Here is a 21,725-nt window from a genome sequence, read left to right as displayed (position 1 = left end):
CTGATAGGTTTTTTCGAGTTGACATAATCTGTCTGATAAATAAAATAAACTGGTGTTTAAATTATATGCATTTCTCTTAATGTTTCATTGAAAGTGAGATGGAAATATAAATGCTATCCAGAAAAGTGAATTCTTTTTGCCTGAAATAACAAACTGTACTAAATGATTAATGTTTATATCATTTTAGAAATGTCAATATTAAAGTTTCTCCCTCTTCTCTTCTTTGATTTTGAAATAATTTATAATAAAATAATATATGCATAAGTGTAATTAATGTAAAGTGTCATTCAATAATATAATTTATTTTTACTGATATTTTTATATTTCTTATCTGGGTTTTCTTTTGGTGTTAGAAGGAGGAAAAGACTGTAATGTTTAATTAAGAAAATAATTAAAACATTACAGTCTTTTAAATAACACAGTTACAGTAATGTTTATTGAAGCAATCAGTACTGTGTGATTGCCAGTGATTGAATAATGTTAAAATGCATTGTTCATAAGGAAATTTGCTTATCTTTGTGTTATAGATTTTATTTTGACACAAGCTGAAATTTGAATTATTGGAAGCACTTTGAAAACCCGAATTATTTCCTGAATCATTAATCAGGCCAATATATAACATACAAATTTTCATACAAAATTATTTCTTTGAGCTCATTTAATTTTATTATTTGTACAAATTTTAGACAAAAGTAGCATGTAACAGTTAAAGATTTATTGAAGCCTACTTGTTACTTGTGGTAACAAAGAAGTGTGAAAGATATTGCCACATTAGTGGACATGACGATCATTGATGCTTAGTTTAGTAATTTAATAATATATTGAGAAATGCTGGGAACTTTCAGAAGTAGACATTTCAGAAATGATGGGCTTGATAAGAAATTTACATGGTTTTATTATTTATTCTTTAGTTAAAAATGGATTTTAGATGTTCATGTGAAAGAATTCTGTTTAATTATATGTGAAAGAATTGTTTAAGTTTGGCATTTAAAAAAATGAATTAATAATATGCAATTATCTTTTTATTATACATATATTACTATATATTTCTAATGCGCTATGTAAATGTCAGTGCTAAACAATTGAGATACTATTGTCAGGGCAATCTTTTCTTATACATGAAAAATTCTGATACTTTCTTATCATCTGCCCTCATAGCTTCAACTTATGCTAAAACAGCAAGAGTATGCACACGATAATAGCAAACTATGGATATGCATACCACACACATGTATTTACATGCTTTATATTTAATCTTTATTTCTGAATAGTATTCCATTGGATGAAAAATATGTGAATATTGACCCAATGTATATATTTTTGTGTGTGTGCATCCTAAAATTTCTTGTTTCTTATAAAGTGCTTATTTGAATTACTGCTTGTGAACAGAGCAGTAGATATGAACCATAAACTAACCATTTTGCCAATTTTCACAGCTTTGCAGATAATCAGAAAGCACCAAAATTTGTAATAATGTTAAGTTTAAATGATGTTCTATACTTTTGTGTTAATTTTTCTATTCTATTAATTCTATTACTGTGTTATCAAACTTTCAACTGGTTAAGATGTTATTACCATGTGGAGAAGAATTTGGTTTTCAAGCTAGAAAAAATTGCAGCTGAAGGATTTTGTAGAAGGTCAGTCAAACTGGTTTTAGTTAATTATAATTTAATTTTGGGTGAAGAATTCTCAAATTTATTTATCATAAGTGTTTAAAGGTCTTCTAAATTAAATTCTGCTTGTTTTTGAAATTTTTCATGACATTCATTCTTTAATAATTTTTATTTATTTATTTATTTTTTTAAATTTACTAACTTATATCCAGGCACATAATGTTATAATGTTGCATTTAATGCCATACCTTAAATATTGTAAAATGTTAAAATAATATATTTCACTTAATGTGATTGTGACAGTAAATTTTCTGTTACATTTAATCATATCTATAAACATTGGTATACATCATTTTTCAATAATCTGTATATTATTTTTAATAATCTCTATATTTATTTTGTGCATTTCTTTTACATCCAAGATCTGGCATATGACTTGCTTTTCAAACTGATAACATGGTGTAATAATGTAATCTAATGGTTAAAGTTTACTATGGAACAGGCCAAATTTAATAAATTATTCTTTGATAGAAATTTATTCATGTGTTCAGTGTGTCTCATCTCTTTAAATTGCTAAAGTAAATTTTATGTACTTGCATTTAGGAATTTTGACTGTATCGGAGTAATTTTGTTTCAGTTATTATAACATGCAAGGGAAAAAATTCATTCATAGCTCCGTATTTAAAATTAGTTAATTAAAGTCCTTAATAAAGAGGGACGTTTTGTTGTTTTTAATGTCGATAGAGTTTAATTCAAAAATATGCCCCATTAAGGGTTACTTTTTAACCTAATTTAAAATTTTCATTACTTTAACATGTCCAATAATTGTTATTTTAACTCCGATATTCTAATAATATCAAAATTCCTTATTTTTTGATAGGTAATCCAAATGTAAAACAAGAAAAGAAAAAATTAAAATCTAGAAGTATATTTATTTCATACCTCTAACAAATAAAAACAACACAAGCACTTTTTACTGTCTGTCTGCAGTAAAAAGTGCTTGTGTTGTTTTTATTTGTTAGAGGTGTGGCATGTCCCGTAAGACTGAGATTTGTGTGGTCAAATCCATGTTTCAGTTAAAGGAAAATGCATGCACAGTCTTCTGATTTTCCCTTCGATTAAGGATTCTGTATATACTAGCATAAGAAATATATTAGTTAATGCAGTGTTATACATCAGTATTTATAGACAATTATTGTTGCTATGTTTATTATAATTTTGTTCACTGTAATGGCTGGAGTGCCTAAACCATCATGCTGTGTAAACAAAACTCAAATCTTCATCTCTGCATACTGCTCCACTAGTGTTTAAACCACTGAAATGGTGATTATGGTAGAACATCTTTGGTAAAAATTTACTCTATTGTAACGCTTGGCGAATCGTTTCTTTTTTTTATATCAAGATCGTCACCTGAGAGGATCGGCACCAATTTCAAGGTGGCCGCTACACAAAACCAAAATAAGAAGTCAGACATACACAAACTCTGTGTCCATGTACAGATCGACCTATTAAAACAGAGAACTGCACAAATTGGGCATTGTGCACTGCTTTAACTTTGTCCATGTACACATTGATCTATTTTCACTTTAAGAAAATCAGAAGTTAAAAATATCATAGTTACCAGAAAAAATTTGCCACTGTCTTAACACACAGACAACCAAAAATACACAAACAGAGAGGAATAAGTTACCAAAAATACATATTTCCTAACATAAAAACATTAAACAACAAATCTTCTAACAAAAATTAACACACAGAGACAAAAAAATAAATGAAACGTCATTTTTTTAACATACCTTTTTTTTCACATGCATATGTTTAGGCATCCATCCTCCAGGTAAGCAATTCAATTAAACTTTTCGTCTCTTAGTCACCTCAGACATACTCAAACAATGGTACCCACACCAAAATAATAAATAGCATGTTCAAAATACAAGACCATACCACTTCCGTGGAACCAAACACAGCAATTGAAAAGAATGGTAATAACCAAAAACCTGGGACCGTACAAAAGGTTTACTATTAAAAAAAGTAGCCCAAAACTAAATTTATCACAGCACGTTGGCAATATTTGCAGAAATAACTCCTCTCAAAGGCTACTTTCGCCAACATAATCAACATTAGGGTTACCGAAAAACTTATTTGACACAATGGCCTTCCACATTTCACAAACAACCAATACCACTTTGCGATTTTTTTTCAGACAGAAACCAAGGTGTACCATACAGTAAAGATTAGCCACATCTTCATTTACTACTGTTACAAGTACTTCTTTGGTAAATTTTTGCGGTTAAATTCAAAAGTTTAAAATTACATTAACATGATCAGATTCAGAGTCATAGCTAGGGTTTTCAGCGCTCAGGGACAGCTGAAGATTTCGCGGCCCCTACTGCTTGCCAAGGATGGAAAACATTTAATTCTAAAATGTTCTAACATCAGTTTGGCGCCCCTTGGATTCTGCACCCGGGGACAGATGCCCCCCCTTTAGCTGCACCCCTAATCAGATTTTATTTTCTGCACGTAGCTAACAATTACTTATGTGTTGTCAGATAAATGTTACCAGATGTAGTTAATTATTTTTTACTTGCCAATCTCATGAGACAAGTTTTTTTTGCTCCTGCAAGACTTTACTTTGTGTTGCAAAATAAATTCATTCTCACTCTTTTTGGACTTGCCTACACATTAAATTTAAAATAGTTTTATGAATAGGTAAGATGTGATTATCATAATTTTGTTTCTCTCTTTATCTTGGCAACTTTATATGTTGATTCAATATCCAGGTTACCTACCAGTGGCTGAGTGATAAAACTGCTCATATGTTCAGCTGGTGGTTTGAGTTTATTTTCTGACATAAAAAATTTTAAAAGGCATCCCCCATGTTTATTTTACTATAATCGAAAAATCAAATAATTGCTACTCTGTTTTTAGGTACTAAATGTTAAAATATTTTAAATGCTTCCTTTAATTTGCATTCTAATAGTCATTTGTTTAAATTTAATTATGAATTATATTCACATATAGTAATTGTGAGTGTTTTTTTATTTTAGGTGCTGTGAAAGGCAATGACAGAGATCCAATTTATCAAGAGTTCTTATATACATAAAAATACATGGATATAAGATTGTTTTTCATGAATTCAAATAAAATGTGATAAATTGGATTAATAAAAACTATTTTGAATTTTGAAAAGTGTTTTTCCTCTGTTAATCATAATATAGTGCCATAAATTTCTGAATGTGTTTATTTTTCATCCAAATAAATAGCTTTACAAAAATTTGTCATATTAATAGATATTGCGTAATTTAGAATTATTATAAATATTTATTATAGCAGATTTAGCTGAACTACTTTTTTAGTCTCTTTGCAGATGAAATCACAAAAGTAAGTGGTTAGATATTTTTCTGTATTCCCCATTAAGTAATTTTATCTGGTAAATTACCATTACTTATATACTAAAGGTGAAAGAATAAGCTTTCCTTGAAGATACAAAAATTTGCAGATATTTAAAAAAATTGGTATACGTAAAAAAGTTCTTAAATTGCCACATATGCAAAACTGAAAATGTTATATATGAAATAGTTCAGAAATATAAATATTTTCACTATTTTTTAACTATAATTCACTGCATTTGTTATATATAATCACAGTTTAAGGTAGCAGTGCTTTTCTCTCTGTGATTTCTCATGTATTTTGATTCATAAATACACGTACATAAATCCACATATTTTGATTTCTCTTTTGAGACTGAATAAAAAATGAACTAAACATTCTCGTTGACATTGAGAGTTGAATAAGAGCTCACCTCAAAATAAAATGAATTAATAAATTTATGGAAAATTTTACATTGCATATATTGAGCAGAAAGAGTAAACTGAATATACTTAATGGAATTAATAATTGGTAGAGTTGATAGCAGAATAAAATGCCTTAATTGCATGGTAAACAGTAGATCTTTTGAAGTTTTTCTATGTTGCGTAAAATGCAGATTTAAATTTTTGATATTGATTGTCATATAAATGGCAATTACTGTTTTATTTTGCTCTGAAATGAATGGTTAGTAATAAAATTCTGGATGAGACAACCTTTAACATGCACTAGAATTTACAAAGTTTAATTTGGTGCTGATTTCAATGGGTAAATTTCATTTTACTGAATTTTGCGTAAAATAATACCAATGAACCATTGCAAATTATTTTCAGAACTTATGCATTTTTTTTTAATCTAAAAGGGCTATTAGTTTTGAAATGTGACTTCATATCGTCAGTCGTAAACTTGTTTCGCTTTTCATTCAAGTCTTGCCATTTGGCAAAATTTAACATATTTACCTTTAAAATCTAATATATTATTGACTAACAAGCCAAGCTATTTAAAAGCGTTACACACAGTTCTTAACAATGCTTTTTTTAATTTTTAATCTGATTGATTTAAAATGCATTTAATTCATGATATATCTAATTGAAAACATTTTAATATTTCTTCATTTTTCAAATATATAAAAGGTATATAACTTTCTGGTGTCAGTATCTTATAAAATGTTTTGCTATTTCCACTGCCCCATCTGTATTGATAATCTATGCATTCATAAACTTTTAGCCTCTTTGAGTGACTGCTAAAATCTGAGGCCTTTCATATTTTTTTTTTTTTTAATTGTGTGAGCAGAAAGATAGAATTTTAGAAGAGCTTCTTGTGTTACCTTTTGAATGATATAAAGAATTGTTAACATAATGTCAAATTTTTACAACTAAATATTAAATATATAAAAAAGCCTGCAGCATTCTCATGTTACGAAAACATATTTATTTATTCTGAGGCTAGGAATTGATTTAGTTTTAAAAATACAATTTATTCCTTTTAACAATTTCCCAACAGTGTCATCAAAACACTATAAATTCCTTACATGTTTTAAAGAAAGATGATTCATTTATGTAAAGATTATTAAATGGGTAATTTTATTATTCAATTTTTAATACAAATTAACTGAAATTAGAAACTGATTTTGTAAAATAATTTAATTATGAATAATTCAATTTGGGGGCTATTGGATGTTTAAAAATGATCAAAAGATTTTTAATATCTTAAAAATAAAAGGAAAATTTTCAGTTTTAATATTTTGTATTAATAATTCATTTTAATTTCCTTGCTCAGTTTTAATATATTCACAAATTCAGATTTAAAAACAAAATAAGTTGTATAAATATTTTCAACATTTCTGATTTTTCCATAGTAACCATAGGAGAACGATTTGAGACTATCTGTGTAAAAAAAAAGTAGATTTTAGATCATCACACCTTCACATACTTTCACTGGAATTTTCCTCTGTATATATACTGGGATGTGACACTAAGCAGTTGAGTGTATGTATTTAAGAGGTTAAAGGGATATTGTAACTAGTGTTTCAAATCCTGATAACATCCCATACGCTGTCGGTGGGACGTAGATAGGATGTCCTAAGGATATACTGGGATGTGACATTAAGCGCTCAGGAGGATGAGTTTAGGAGGAAATTGGGATATTACGGGATGTCCTGAGGATGTAGTAAGTAGGACTTTAAATCCTAATAACATCCCATATGCTGTCGATGGGACATAGATAGGATGTTTTTAGGATATAATGGGATGTTCTTAGGAGGTTTGTGGGATGTCCTGAGGATGTAAGTAGGAGTTCATATCCTAATAACATCGCGCACGCTGTCGATGGGACTTGGTTAGGATGTCCTGTGGATATCCCGGGATGTGACATTAAGCACTCGGGAGGAGGTGTTTTGGAGGTTCGCGGGATATTCCGGGATGTCCTGAGGATGTGCGCATATCCCGCGAGCAACATCCTTGGGATATCCCAAGGATGTTTTTGTGCTATGTGGGTCGCGACTGAAAAACGTTTAAGAAAGCCTGCTTTAGACGGTACGTTATTTTTAGCCCAAACGAGAAATTTTCCCAAAGGGGCTATTAATTTCTTTTTGGCGCTTAGTGTCGTTCACTATCAGAAGGCGTTTCACTTTTCATATTATTGTCACAAGATATATTATTATTGTCACAAGATATAGTCCTGCATTATATTAAAAAAAATTAAGTAATGAATTATCTGCAAGAATGCATGTATGGTTCTCGTATTGTAGAAAGACAACGGTACCCAGAGACATCAAATTTTGAATTACACAGCCCTCCAGTCGAATTTGGAATTTGTTTTATTGTGCATTTCGTATTTTGTAAACCTTTAATGCATTTGTGATTCAGAAACTTAACGATTTCAAAGAGAGCAACGGCAACACTGTATGGGAAAAAAACATTTTTATCTCCAGCGCGCGACACCGTGTATCGGAAATTCTAAAAATAAAAATATGCTCTTTTTAAAATTAGTTTGCGATATTGTTGTTGAATTGAATTTTATGGTTTAAGTTCGAAGAAAATGGTATTTAATAAGTAAAGGTAACACACAAAACGTTAAAAAACGCCCTTTGGTAGTAACATAAAATCTGAAATTTTTCAGATTTTTTTCCGGTTTTGTTTCTTGTAAATTATTTTCCTTCCGTTAGCCTTTGCCGTAATGTCATAAACCAGTCTGTAGCATAAAACTAAAAATAGAAGTTCTGCTAGATTCAGAATCGAAAAATTTGTGTTTTAATTTTCAAAACTGAAAACTTTCAAACTATGCTCTTTCAAAACTATGTTCTTTGCGTATGTCGTTATTGCTTAAAATTTTATGAGGATATGAACACATTCAGAGAAAGATTATCAGAAACAAACTCATTGTATTATTCTTTATACTAACACATTGCCGTTTCATTCAGCAACACGTAACTTGAAACGGTTTGCCTGCGTTAATTTAAGGTCGAGCAAATGCGCATGAAAATAAATTAAATTAAGTAATATTATTTATTTCTGTAATTGCATCAGAATGAGTTATATAATTCAAGGCGCTCGAAACACATTTCTACTACTTTTGTAGTTAGTGATGGTCTGTATGTTTCATATATCTTAAAAAGTCATTAGCGAAATATATCGAAGTTAAACACTGGGGTAATTTATGATGAAACCTTGAAAAGCAATTATATGGTCTCTATAAATTTTGTAGTCCAGAAGAGAAATGCATTCATATTTAACAAAAGGATTTCACCCCTTTTAAATTAAAAGAGACGATGGATTTGATCATCTTTCATTTTACTCCAGAAAGTCCGTTGCATCGTGTTTATTAAAGTTACGCGCATGTTTATTTTAGGATTGAAAGTGAAAAGTAACCTGAGTGACGTTTAGCGTGATATGAAACATTGAAGGTATTAAAATTTATCAAATACGCTTTTTAAAATCTTCAGGAAACTGACGAGGAAAATGAAGAAGTTAACTTATCGTCGACGTCGTTCCCTAGGGATCCATTTTTCAGTAAGAAAGAAGTGAATTTAAAATATGCCGAGGAAAGATAATTGTTGCCATTTCACTGATTCAAGTTCCAAAACGTATTTAGAGAGAACGTAATAAGTGAATGAAGCAAAACTGCTTGAGCAGTTCATTTGCTTATCATTATGTCGAAAATTGGAAACTGGTTTGTATCTGTATGAGTTTCGGCTTTTCTTCGGCCATATTTAAATCTGCGCAAATAAAGTGATAAAATTCAAGAGCTGTTTTCTGGAGAAACTAAAATATACACACTCTAACATAACAACTTAAACATATACACTGTAAAATAACTAAACTTAAACTACACTCTAACATAACTGAACTTAAACATAACTTTAACATGAAATAAACTTAACTTTTTAACTTTAACTAAAACACATACACTCTTTTGTTTGTTATTGAGTCCATATTTCATGGAAGAATGGTTGACTTCAACTTCCACCGAGGAATGGTCCAAAATACTTCCAGCTTTCTTCTGTCCCACCAAACTGCACGAGAGCATTTTCGGATCGCCATATATCTAGAGTGTCTCCATGCCGCAAAGACACTATACATTTACAAATAGCCATGCGTTCTCCGGGGTCCTTCTTTAAGACAGTCAGAGTCACTAATCACTATCTCGTCTGGGTAGCATATACTTTCTTACTGACGTATTAAAAGACACATGTTTTCAAAAACGCTGCAAGACGACAGAATGTGTTAATTTTGCTGATCTCACTTGTCTGATTTAATCAGAACAATCCCACAAATTTTTATGTGGCAAGGAGCAAAAGGTTTTGTCTGTCGTTGTCATGAGCCTTGAGCACCACATAGGTGGCGGTATTACTTTGCTCGTTTCGGCACGGGTCCAAGGGTCTCCCATCCATCTTCTCCTACACCAAGTCACACGAGGGAACTTTCGGCTCAACGTATGCTTTGAAAATCCCCATGCCGTACAGATACTATACATAACATCACAATACAAATATATTAAACGGTTAGAGGCGAAATATTGCGGACGAAAATGTTGCTTGGAAAACAATGCAAGGGTAAAACGGAGTACAAAAAACAGAGAAGTAAAAGAAAGCAAAGAGAAAACATTACAGTTCTGAAACATCGAAGCAGAAATGAAGGCAAGGAGAAAACATTGCAGTTCTAAAATATCGTGAATGAAACTTACAATTTTAAAATATCGTCTTACAAAATATTTTCGTAAAAACGATAAATGAAGCAAGGAGAAAACATCGCAGTCCTAAATTATCGTGCAAGAAACTTCCAATTTTAAAATATCGTCTTACAAAATATCTTGGTAAAAAACGAACAGAATTTTAAACTTACGTGGCTTCCTCTTTCTAATTTCTTCATATTATAATTTTTCATGAAAATATACTAATGCATCTTAATAAAAGATGTTTATTAAATAATGAATTTTTATTTCTCAACAGGATAAGTGTAAAATTTCATCAATTGCTATACGTAACATTACTATTTACTAATTTCCATATTTTGAATGCTTGAGTTCCCTTTTTACTTTTTAAGTAAATTATTAAAACAAAAATACCCAAATATACTGGTCAAACGAAGACATAGTCATTTTTATTTTTTGTTCTCACACAACACTGCATTAAAACTAACTTAAATATTACGTAATCAGAAACGCATATCTGCTAATAAACACAGAGGCATCCACATACCCCGGATATCAATCCATGTGTTTCTTTCGATGGGCTATTTTAAAGCGAAATATTTGCAAGGAAGCCTCAAATGTACCAGAACTCATATCGTGCAGTTGTGTTGTGCAAAGTCGAAAGACGTGTGTGTTAAAGAGTTGAGCAAATGAGGAGGTTGGATCGCAAGACGTTGCAAAACAAAATGGTGAGCGCATTCTACACTAAATTTGTTTCGAAAGCTCATATAGATTATAAAATATTTTCTCCTTCTTTCCGCTTGACTTCGTGGTGTAATTGGAAGCACATCCGACGCGTAATCCGAAGATCGAATTCTGTAAAGGGCACTACATATTTTCCTCTCTCCTGCATTGATAAACCTAATGACCTTACAAGTTAACCACGCATTCATTTTGTATAATTTCGAGGATAAATAAATATCCTAAAGAAAAGAAGGATATGGCATTTCGTGCATTACACTGTATTTGTATTTTATATATATTGCTGCGTGCGAATGGGTTCGTAATAGATTGAGTGCACGCAGATCCGATGATAGGTTAATAAAATTTATTCTTTTTATAAAAATGAAACATTTCAAAGTTCTATAAGTTTCCACAGAAATACTCGTAGTATCACAGAGTACAGTTGCCAGTTACTCTTCAAACTAATAAGAACGCTAAGCACAACGAAATGTAAAGCGAACCTAAAGGGAAATCTAACCCGGAGAGTTCAGTTCACGCTGAACTAACAACTTGCAACAACAATAACTGAGAACAAATGCTGTCCTCCGGCGTTATCGGCTGCCGAGATATTTCTAATACTTTCTGCTTCTCTAAATTAGTCGAAATAAATATTAGGGTCGAGTTATGGTTGCAGCTAATACAGTGATCAAATGCATTTATTCAATTACAATACCTATTGCGATGATACAGGGACCGAACCAAAATTTTCCAAATAGTCGCCAACTTTGGCGAATTTTGGTGGTTTCTTGTCAAATGTGGCGACAAAATAAGTCGTCAAAACCATTGTCTTCTTGGCGACATTTCGCCAAACTACGGAGATACTACTACGGAACTACGGATGATGATAGAAATCATCATCCACCACCCTTTTAGTTCGGGCGCCACTGTAGAGACATTAGGACTTTTTGGAAGCAAGAGAGATTGAAAAATTAGTGAACGCCTTCGTCGGGAATCGAACCACGGACATCTGAGATACCGGCCCAGCGTGCATAACCACTACACCATGAAGGCACGCTAGGAAGGTGGGAGAAATACCCTACAATATAACGGCACTCAAATTAAAATATGTACAAAATTCGTAACAATCTGTAACAACATATATATATATATAAATTCGTAACAATCTGTAACAACATATATATATATATAAATTCGTAACAATATATAACAATATATATACATAAATTCGCTACAATATTATATATATATAAGTTTATACATGTAAAAATATACATTTTTAAAGCTTTATAACAAACAATTCTAAGACTTAAAATTAAACAAAGCATTAAAATTAAAACCTTCACCTGTGTTCCAAATTATGTCTCAAATAAAAATATGGAAAATACATTATTACTTGAGTAAGAATGTTTTGTTGAACAACGAAACATTTCCTGCATTTAATTACTAAGGAAAGTCGAAGATCGCATTTCATTAATTGAAGTGCTTCGTTGATTTAAACAAAGCTCTGAAAAGATATCCCAAAAGCTTTTCTCATTATTTCCTTAACTTTAATTTCGCAAAAATGGCAACATCTGCATGAGAGACGTTCGCACTGCGTCTTTATTTATAACGGAAACGATTAAAAGCAGGAAACCTTTTCATCCTTTATGGAAAAAATTATTAATTTATTTTTATGGCAACAGATGAGAATTTTAGATCGCATTCAAAAAGATAAATCATGAAAGAAAAGTAATTATTTGTTCCCATAAGCGCTTTTATTTGAATTACACGTTTGGTATAGAAATTTAAATATTACAATAAGTATTTTATTCTTTCAGGTATTGTTTAAATTTCTAAGTTAATCATTTTGACTTTATTGAAAGTAGTGTAAGGAATTATTTGAAAGGTTTAACTCAAAATTTAAAGAAATTCTTACGAATTTATGCTTCAAAACATGAAATTGTTATATTACGCGCATTAAAATGTGAATTGCCTTTTCTGTTACTATTTGTTGTACAGTTTTTTAATGCAGTTATTTAATGTATCTATTATTAGGTGCAGTGAATATTATGCTCTATAGTAGAAGTGTCAAACTGGGGTCCACCGGCTGTATGCGGATCTCAAAGCAATTTTATGCGGCACGCGAATACATTTGTTGAATGTTATAGTTATTTAAATTTCGAGATTATATTGGCAAGACTATAATAATTAATTTTGCACAATTAAATAGCGTTATGTTTATATTAGTCTTCTTGTGTCAATCTTACATTTCTTTCTCTTTTGAGATTTGGCAGTTAACACTTTAGGTTGCTATAGAAACGCATTCCGTATACTTTTGTTTAAAACTGTTAGTTTACGGTCGTTTTTAACATGGGGTGGAAAAACAAATATTTTCTACATATTTTACCTTCTTAATTTACATAAGAGCAAAAAAGCTGCTGCGACTTACAAGCAGATATGTGAAATTTACGGTGTTTATTGCTTAGCAGAGCACATGTATCAGAAATCATTTAAAAAATGTCGGGTACTTTTCCATTTTGCCGGCGCAAGCGATAAAGTCGCCAATAATGGTACAAACGAAATATCCTTACTGGTAACCTTTTACGCCTCATTTTCAAAACAAGTGGCAGCCATTTCTTATCAGATTGATCGGTTCTTTCAATACTGGCATACAATTACATAGAATTTTTACCAGATAGTACAATTTTATGCCCTAAGGCCATTCGCAGTAATTATGTCAATTAATTTGCCTTTTCTAAATTTCGCTCACCCGAAGGCGAAAATACAGAAAACGCAATCTCAAGGGTTAAATTTATCAATTCTAATGAGAATACACTAGCGAAGTAAAGCACTGCGGTTTTACATAATTTCTGAGTAAGCTATTCGTACGAATTAAAATAATTCCTGCATTTAAACTTGTATATTCCAAATTAAGATTTAACTTGAAATTAATGTAGATAATTACTGAAAAAATTAGATTTTTGTAGCGTAGTTTATGTGAGATGAGATCACTTGAGGTCACGTGATATGAACCGGCAAATCAGCTTGTTAAACCATGAAAACATAATAAATTCTTAAATTAATGCCTTTTACAAATCTATTGGCTTTTTACTAAATTTTAAACGCTATTAAAATGTTTATGCCTTCCAAATAAAAAATTCTTAGATCTAACATTTGCAAACTTTTTTATGTGTTGTTGTATGTTGTCGCCATTAAAGTCTGCTTGGCGAGATTTGCGCCAGCGAAACGGAAAAGTGCTAAATTTCGTTTTGGAGATTTTTCATTTGAGAAGAAACTGAAGGAAAACGGCGGGCCACCAATTTTATCCAGGTGTTGACGAGTTACCGAGCGCCTCATTTTAGTTCGGGTGCCAATGTAAGAAAAGTTTTTATTTGGGGCCACTAAATGTGAGAACTCAATTGTGGCATCACGAAGATTTGAGCCATGGACCTATCCTTTGCTTGCTTAAACACTTACTTCACGGTAGCATCCATGAGGACGAGCGTTAATTCCTCATAAAAAAAGGATGTGAATATGCTTCTTTTAAGGATTCATTTTTAAGGATAAGGAAATATATTGCTATATTCAAATATTCAGCTTCCTATATTAAAAGAATATTGTTCCTAAAGGATATTTTAAGTTAAAAAGTGACAGCTTTTATTTGGACAGGATAATAATAAAATACATTTAAAAATATATGACAATTACGAAGTGGCATCACTCCGTTCTTTTCATAATCATAGCTAATGCAAAATTGCTAAACGTCGTAGTGGTCGAAAGGAAGCTAGTTTTCTAGAGTTAGTTAACCACTTTATTGATTCTTTTGAATATGGGTCATGGGTCTTCTTTTGAATATGGGTCTTTCTTCTTCGTCGCACTGTTGAATTTGATTCACTTCTAAAGCTTCCAGTATTCTTAATAACTTCAGGGAAAACCTTTTCCCAAGATTAGTTGTAGAGTGACAAGCATCCTTTCTGAAAGGAAGACAGAGGAGAGAAAGCAAGAAATAAAAAGAAATAAAAGTCGCACGCATTTTGGCCTATTTACGCGGGGAATGTTAAATAATTCAGGAAGTGAAAGATTCAGCTTGAGAATTCTTTCTTGAGATATATTTACTCTATTACACTTTCAGTATTAAATATATAAGAGATTCCTACTACATTTCAGTACATTTGTTAGATGAGGTTGGGAAAAGTTCTGCATATATTTTGCTGTTTATCTTTATTAAAAATCTTTCCTTCGGTTCTTCTTTTATTCAAATGTAACTTTGCGAAGAATTGTTACGCTCTTTGCTCTTGTCTTCAGATTTGTTTGCATTTATATTAAAGTTTATATACCAGTCCCCTCGCCACTGTCATAAGTTACGTTTTCTCGATTTCTTTCTCTTTCTCAGACGATATGTTATAGATATTTACGGGTAATTGGTTTAAATTACCAATATGTCTAGAGAAAAATAATTTACTTAAAATAAATACAAGTGTTACAGGGCGTTTTTATCACGAAAAATATTTTATTCCAAAATTAGTTTTCTGAATGTTTGTTGCCATTAATTAAATTTTCAGCTTTTATAAAATTAGTTTTCCCCGTTCGATTCTTCTCAGTACTACTGCTTTCTTCTTTATTTGTTCAATATTTAACTTTATGCTGCTTTTATATATGACTGTGAGTATAGCCTTACCGCGCTGCCACGACCACGAACACAAATACGCATGCGACATTCGGACGGATTTATTGACAAAATACGATGCATGGATAATGAATCTGATAGTAAGGATTTCTTTCATTTTTATGTTTTCATTCTTTATTTGGCTGCATTAAACGATCACAGATTAAAGGAGGCAGAAAATTATTGTTAATTAAGTAAGACAAACGGCTTTGGCTTGTGTTCGAGAACATTCTGGTCTAAACCGGTAAGAATTCGTTTCAGAAAGTTCTCCATCCGTCCATGGTATTTCGCCAATTTTGTAGCCAAATAGGTGATTTCTCGCCAAATATGGCAACCCTAAAACTGCTTTGCTGGGAAGCTATCCCACCGTACCTTGACATTTCGTAACAATATATATTTCTGCTTTGCTTTTAAAAGAATATTATCTATAGATAACAGAAGAATAAAAATATCACATTTAGATTTAAGAAAAGATAAAAACGAAAATCGCAGAATAAAAGTCGCATAAAAGTGAAAAACAGAAAGTCGAATAAAAGTGAAAAACAGAAAATATCAAGGGTGAGTAGGAGGTATTAAATAGTAAAAATCAATTATATGAATGACAAAAGTTAGCAACATTAAATACGAATTTTGAATTTTAGAAAGCAAGAAAACTATGTTTAAAAATAACTTAATAAGCAGCCAAACTATTTGGCATAATTTAAGAGTTTAAAAATAAATCGCTTTAACTGAAGATGAATTAATATTTTTAATTGAGTATATATAAGGATTAGATATTTTTAATTATGCTGTGCCAAATTTACTACACGATACAATTTAATTCTAGTATAATCTTAGTCTGAACATAACTAACCACGGTTTTCATTCCTTTCATTAAAATTGTTTTTCTCTAACTTTTCGTTTATTCTAAATAATAAATCATCTAACATGTCCTAACTCACTTCGCAGAGATAAATAAATTACGATAAATAAATTAAGACGTTAATCTAAATTGATCCGAAGCAAAACACCTTGATAGTTCAGGACAGAAAAGTAACGCGTTAAAGTCTAATTATCCAAACAATTACACAACTCTAATTTTTTTTCAGTATGATAAATTGGTCATTAGTAACTTCGATGGATTAACTTCTCTAAGGATAAATATCGCAATTTCTGTGAAAAAACAAATATACGCCTGCTTTCTAAAGTATTAGTTTTCATACAGCAATACTAGTTGGTTTATGAATGTTTTGAACTTAATTTGATGACTCACTGAATATACACTCGTATGCAAAATTAAGAGAATTTGCAAATTATGTTTAACTTTTCGAAAACTATTAAGCCAAAGGTACTAATTACGCAAATATTTAGTGGCGAATTCTTAACGTACACGTGCGTGCTCGAGGAGTTGCGCTTGCGGAGGAGATATAAGCGCACGAAAGTTTCTGGACGATCTTTGGTCTCGTTTTCCATTACGACATTCGCCGTGTTTCTCGCAAGAGTCAGGTCAGTTTTATAATATATAAGGTAAAATGAACAGCCACAAACGTATGGATGACGGAATCAGATATAGATTTGTCTGTAGATTGAGAGGCAGCCAAACACAAAGGCAAGTAGCTACAACGCAGGTGGCTACAGAGCTCAATGTTAAGCCCCATTTTCGTCTGTAATATGAGACTGTTTCAGAACACTGGAGATCCATATCGAGAAGACCTGGACAAGGTCGACTGAGATCCGCACAACGACGAATGAAGATCGCTGTTTGGCACTTTTAACGCAGGATACAGGACTGTTACAACTTCACAGCTATCACGTGAGCTGTATGCTGCCACTGAAAACCGAGTTTCACGGTCTACAGTTGCTTGAGAGCTTCATGAGATAGAGCTGTATGCCAGAAGACACGTTGTTTGCCTTCCTTCCGATGTAGCACCCAAGAAGTGCCTTTAGTATGGTGCAGAAAACGTGCCTTGGACCAGACGTTAGCGGAGCACTGTACGTTTTACAAATGAATCGAGATTCAGAATGGCCACTGATTAGGGACGTACCTGTACGGTGAGAAAACACCGAACAGGAATTTGGATATCCCTGCGCTATGAGCTTTACTGATAATCACGTGCGCATAAAATTACTTTTGAATGGTAAATCCCTTTCTCTGTTACAAATGTATATTCATACGGAACTTCATTAAAAGTGTGTCCATTAGTTTTTCAGAAGTTCTACATAATATACGAATTCTCTTAATTTTACACACAAATTTATTACACCTACTTAACATTTTTAATTATCAATAACTGGGTTAATAGAAATTCAGTATTATGACTTTGAGTATATTTATACTAAATGGTTGTGATTCCTTAGTACTGTAATTGGCAGGTCTCAAAAGTTATGTTCCGTAATGTAGAAAAAAAAGCCAAAAACTATCCGCATTCTTCTGTTTTAAATTAAGTTATAGAAATTTAATTTCTTAACAGGTACGTCATTTAGCCACATCGTATATTTCCTTTGCGATGTACTTGACCCGATGGTCCACAAGCTTGTGTATTTCCTGAAAGAAGAAAGTTTTCGTTGGTCGGTCAATCATTTATGCACTATGGACTCGATTACTACCTTAAGGAAGAAGCACATTCGACTTGGCTCGTGAAAAATCGAACATAATATGCAAAGAAAAAGTCGCGGTTAAGACACGTCGATATGCGTGTCTTTTTTGGAAGCTCTGACGAAACATAAAAATGGAAGGTGTGGAAACATATCTCGTCTATTCCTCATTGTCCTAACTCATAGACTTATTAATCCCAGTTCCGTAACAATACCTCTGTCTGATGTAAAATAAACAGTAACTGGTAAATTAACAGGGCGCAGCCCTCAGCCCACCCAACCAAGAAAACTTGGTCATATGACTTATCACAAGGGCCGGCCCATCTAACAACAAACGAGGGGCCAGAGACCCAGCCGTGCTCAAAAACTAACAAAGAGAAACAACAAATAAAATATTAGTCTATTAATCCCGGGAAACCAAAAGCTCCAGGAACCGAGTAACAAAAAAGTTAGAAAAAGGAAAACTAAACAAAATCATAAATACGACCAGTGAATTTCATGTCATCACTGGACCTTAAACATTCACACAAACGAAAAAAATAAAATAATAAAGAACTGTTAGAAAATAAAAATAAGACAACACATAACAAAGCAAATACAATACAAAAACACCATTCACACATAGATTTCTATGGCTTCTCTTGAGCTATTCACAATCTTCATAATTTGTCTAGAATATTCCACAAAGTTCTTATAATTTTTCTTGAAATCACTTCTATAATATTTTTGATATCTATCCCTTGCACTCCCGGTAATAATACAGTTCTCAAAGAAATGCATAGAGTCTCCAGTGACATTACAAATATTACATTTATCATTGTCCTGCAATCCAAAACGTTTCAAATATGCAGGAAAGCGTCCATGTCCCGTAAGCATTTGATTAACATCTATATCTTTGTATAACTTCATTTTCTTTTCAATATTTATATTTTTCAGTAAACCACAATTTCTATTAGATTGTTCCCAATTATTTTTCCATTCGCTCAATATGTAATTATATAGAGCAGAGGTGGCCCTTCTTCTAGAGTCTGGGATATTTTTAATAATCACATTTTCATCTACAGCTGCAGACTTAGCTAATTCGTCCGCCCTCTCATTCCCCTAATATCCTGCATGTGCTTTTATCCAGTGAAGCTTAATATTATGTATATCTTTCAATTGTGCATATGTCTATTTTATTTCGAATACAAAAGAGTTTTTACTTTGAGGACCCGAGAGGGTCTGTAACACCGACAGTGCATCAGAGTAAATATTTATATTATATCTAATTTTCAATGTGCCTTTAATCCAATTGAAAGCTTCAAAAATAGCATACATTTCTGCTTGATAGACAGAATTCATAGAATTTAAACGAAATTTCCAATTTTGTATTTCAATTCCGTAGAAGAATACCACAATCGCACCTCCAATACCCCCCTCGAGTCCTGAACCATCTGTGAAAATATTCATTTCCTGACATTCGAGAAATGCACAATCATAAGGAATCAGAATCTTATTACTAGGATGTATACAGTCATCATCAAAGTTTTGAAAAACCTCACTTTTAATAACGCATTCATTTATATCTATATAATCAACCAAATTATTCGAAAGTAAAATTTTTTATAATAAAAGTTATACTGGAATGAGAGGGGCGGGGCACCAGCAAGGAGGCAGACCACCTCTGTAGAAACTGTCCTGAAGACTCTCGTAACTGCCAGCATCCAGCTTCTCTGCAAGGTATTCAATTTGTCTCTCAAGCGGATCAACTCCCCTGCCCTAGCGCCCCAAGCACCTATTCCATAGAAAATCTTAGGTAAGATAACACTGTTAAAAATTCTCTTCAGTATTGGTGCTTTGTTATGCAAGGTTTCTTTATTAAAAGTACTACGGTAAAAATGTAAAATTTTATCAGTTTCTCTATGTATAAATTTAAAATGTTCAGTAAAATTAACTTTTCATCTATGATAACACCCAGATATTTTATATTTCTCTGAAAACGAATATTCTTACCCTCAAATTTCAATTTTGGTGCTCTAGTTCTAGCACCCCCTCTACGAAAGAAAAGTCCAAAAGTCTTTTCCACATTAAAATAAATATTTTCAGATTTACTCCACTTCAACATCTGCTCTTCAACTTTTATAAAGGTATGTTGTATTTTTTCCAGAGAGGAGCCCTTAATAATAAGCAGAATATCATCTGCATAACAAATTATTTCTGCATTAGGAACATCAAAATCCACAAGGAGAGTATTAACTATTAGGGCCCAGAACAGGGGAGCACTACACGATCCCTGCGGACAGCCTTTAAACATTTCCAAATTTATATCTAAATCTTCTGAAAATCCCTTAAAAACAATTCTTCTATTACTAAAATAATCCCTGATAAGTAAATAAAGATTTTTTGTAATCCTCAGCTCAACTAATTTATTTAATACGGAGGACCATCGAACAGAGTCAAAAGCAGCCTTGACATCGAAAGAAACAACCGCGACATGTTCAGTACTTTTTATTCTACGTATATTATCAACTACTCTAAAGAGTGCCAGATTAGCAGATCTTCTTTTCCTAAATCCATATTGATTTTCCGCAAGATGTTGTTTATCATTTATGACATATAAAAGTCTATTTACAATTAGCTTATCCAATACCTTAGCAAAAACCTTTAATAGACAAATTGGGCGATATTTATCTTCATTCTTAGGCAACAAAATTAATCTTCCAATCTTCCAGGCAATAGGAAAAACCTGCAAAGACAAACATTTATTGAACAAAATTATAAAAAACGAAGGATAGTTCACAAACAATCTTTTTACAATTCTTGCCCGAATTCCATCTAATCCTGGAGCGGCTCTGTCTCTAAGACTTAAGATGACTTCCCTAATTTACTAACACTAAACAGTAACTGGTATCTAACTAACTGGTATCTAGCTGGTTACTAAACAGTAACTGGTATCAGATTCTCATTTGACTTCTCATCAGACTTAGCTTCTATCTCTGTTTTAGTCAGCTTTAGCTTCTATTTGGCCATAGCTAAGGCGAGATAGAAACCGTCTTGAGATTTCGGCTGGAATACAATTTCGACAATATAAATGCGTCTACTAATTATCCTTTTTTTTAACAGAAATGATGTTCATTGTCTACTTCTTCTTAGTGTCCGCATATTTACCCCCAACTTCAATTTCCATATATCTGCCTATTGCATTTCAGAAATTCCGCAATGTAAAACAATATTTTCTAGGCAGGGATACTATATGTAATATTATATGTAGATTTCACAATATATGAGTTCGAAAGAGATGACTAAGTTCCTTATTTCTTGAAATATTGATCTTAGATTCGGATTTCCAATTTCAGAGTTTCTCGGAAGAATGTACAAAAAATTTACTCTCGACACTTAAGTTGTGTAAATGTAAAACTGAAATTTAACTTGCCTGTGCACAGCAAAATATTTAGTTGGTGAACTGAACACTCAGCTTTAATAAGCTAAGTATAATTAAAATATTATATAGTTTCGTATTGGTCTATTATAACATAATAAGCAATTTATTTACTCAGTATTCAATATTCGCAGGGGTATTATTTTTTAATTGCCTTATGAGACTATAAATAATGAGCAGTGATTTACTTCTTATTTACTGTTCACTTCTTTACTTCTTTTGTAACGAAGTAAGC

At 31.9% G+C, this 21,725-nt stretch overlaps 2 long non-coding RNA genes across 2 annotated transcripts in view; one reads left to right on the top strand and one right to left on the bottom strand.

The window, feature by feature from the left end:
- Positions 1–21,725, bottom strand: part of LOC146998176 (uncharacterized) — a 970,620-nt gene that overhangs the window by 547,170 nt on the left and 401,725 nt on the right. The window lies entirely within an intron of this gene.
- Positions 1,551–4,802, top strand: LOC146998177 (uncharacterized). The gene is made up of 2 exons (XR_015040029.1): positions 1,551–1,637; positions 4,661–4,802. It is a non-coding gene; the product is annotated as an uncharacterized LOC146998177 (long non-coding RNA).

The sequence above is a fragment of the Stegodyphus dumicola genome, chromosome 3, assembly GCF_044657685.1.
Source record: "Stegodyphus dumicola isolate Sdum_Otavi_A_Nest chromosome 3, ASM4465768v1".
Classification (NCBI taxonomy): Eukaryota; Metazoa; Arthropoda; class Arachnida; order Araneae; family Eresidae; genus Stegodyphus; species Stegodyphus dumicola.
This window is presented reverse-complemented; position numbering and strand designations above follow the sequence as displayed.